The 1,951-nt window shown below is 41.0% G+C and overlaps 1 long non-coding RNA gene across 1 annotated transcript; it reads right to left on the bottom strand.

The window, feature by feature from the left end:
- Window positions 1-458: 458 nt before the first annotated feature.
- On the bottom strand, window positions 459-972 carry LOC110017777 (uncharacterized). The gene is made up of 3 exons (XR_002293278.3): window positions 847-972; window positions 667-779; window positions 459-597 (listed from the first exon to the last, which is right to left on the bottom strand). It is a non-coding gene; the product is annotated as an uncharacterized LOC110017777 (long non-coding RNA).
- Between the last annotated feature and the right edge of the window lie 979 nt (window positions 973-1,951).

The raw sequence follows: 1,951 nt of genomic DNA, 5'->3' as shown, positions 1-1,951 counted from the left end.
AGGCAGGTGCAGGTCCTGCTCTAAACCAAGGCAGAGGCTGTGGTCTGTTTTAAAATATAATTTATTAGAATTCAGTTAAAAACAATGTTAAGAAACCTTTTAGTAAAACAATCCTTGATAAAAGTCAGTTAAAAATGTTCTGGAGGAGGAGCTTACCGAGGTGGCTAAAAACAGCGTAAAGACAATGCAAACACCCTTTTGTGAATCACTGCACACGTGAGGGAACCCACACAGCACACTGGGTCCCACCACCAGACACAGCAGTCCACCACCTCGGCCTCCTACCTCCTGAAACAAGAATAAAATTGACGATATCAATAAAAGACACACAATTAAAAGTAAAGATTAAAAAGATGATTAGTGTTCCGGGGCGCAGGTAAGCCGCCCAACCACCGCCGATCAGCTGGTGGGAGTCGTCCACAGTCAGGTGAGATGCCACAGCAACGACGTCTCCGTGAGCTGGGCGTTCGCTCCAACCGGTTCCGCCGTGGCGGGGGTGGGACCCGGACAGAAATCACAATAAAAACAATAAAAGCAAAGCAGCAGCTTAAACCCCTATTTGCGGGGTGAGAAGGGCGTGCAGCCTCAAACACGTTCCTGAAGGAAAAGAAAAATAGTTTGAAGGAGCCTTAATTGTATGTGCAGGTGGAAGCCAGTTAAACATACCGGTCACTGAGAGGAGGGCGGATCTAAGCAAACAGAGTCACGTCACGCTTGCAGATCATTGCCGCTACGTTGCAGATGCGCCAAAGTCTGGCCGGTTTCTTGTGTGCATGGAGCTGTGAACAAGTTTACTTGTCAGCTCCCACTCCCTATTCGGTTCAGAGAACTCAAAGCCCGGCTTACCTGCCTGTCAACCCCCGCTCTACTTCCCGATGCCTTGAATGTATGGCACAGCACAAATTCATGTCTGAACGAAGAGGAGGAGAGCTTTTAAAGCACCGCCACCAAATTAACACAAGTGTGTTCTGCTGCCTCACAATTAGTGGGCGTGTCCTACTTGCCACATAAAGAAGGTCTTTTACACTATTAATCATGATATATTGCTGAATAAATTAGAACGACATGTTATTAGAGGGATAGTGTTAGACTGGATCAGAAACTACTTGAGTTTGAGAAAGCAGTTTGTGAAGCTGGGAGATGTTTGTTCATCTTGTTGGGAAATTACTTGTGGTGTCCCACAGGGGTCAGTGTTGGGCCCCAATTTATTTATTTTGTATATTAATGATACATGTAAAGTATCTGAAATATTTAAATTTGTTCTATTTGCAGATGATACAAATATTTTCTGTGATGGGGATGACTTGAAGAAACTGTTGAAAGATGTAACTAAACAGTTGAATAAGTTGAAAATATGGTTTAATATTAATAAATTATCATTGAATTTGAGCAAAACAAAAATTATGTTGTTTGGTAACTGTAAAAGAAATATGCACATTGATGTAACGATTGATGGGGTAGAACTTGAAAGAATATATGAATGTAAATTCCTTGGTGTTGTAATTGATGATAAATTAAGCTGGAATCCACTTATCAAATACATACAATCAAAATTGTCTAAAAGCATATCAGTGCTAAATAAAGCAATATTTGTCCTAAATCCTAAATCACTTTATATTCTTTACTGTTCCCTGGTTCTACCGTATTTAAACTACTGTGTGGAGGTATGGGTTCATTATGGTTCATTATGAAATGTATAAGGGGGAGTTGTACGCTTACAACCAGATCTTATGCAGAACAAGGGAAAGGTACTTCTCTGAAATCATTGGAAGTTGCAGCAACAACTCTCGTGTCCTGTTCACAACAGTAAACAGATTAACTAACCCTCCAACCCAGCTACCAATAGAACTGGTTTGCACACCTAAATGTAATGAGTTTGCTGTATTTTTTAATGACAAGGTTCAGGGCATTAAAAAAGCCATCAACTCCACAACACATATAACTATCGAAC

This window comes from Oryzias latipes, chromosome 24 (genome assembly GCF_053564925.1).
Source record: "Oryzias latipes strain Hd-rR chromosome 24, Olatipes_Hd-rR_3.1".
Taxonomy (NCBI): Eukaryota; Metazoa; Chordata; class Actinopteri; order Beloniformes; family Adrianichthyidae; genus Oryzias; species Oryzias latipes.
This window is presented reverse-complemented; position numbering and strand designations above follow the sequence as displayed.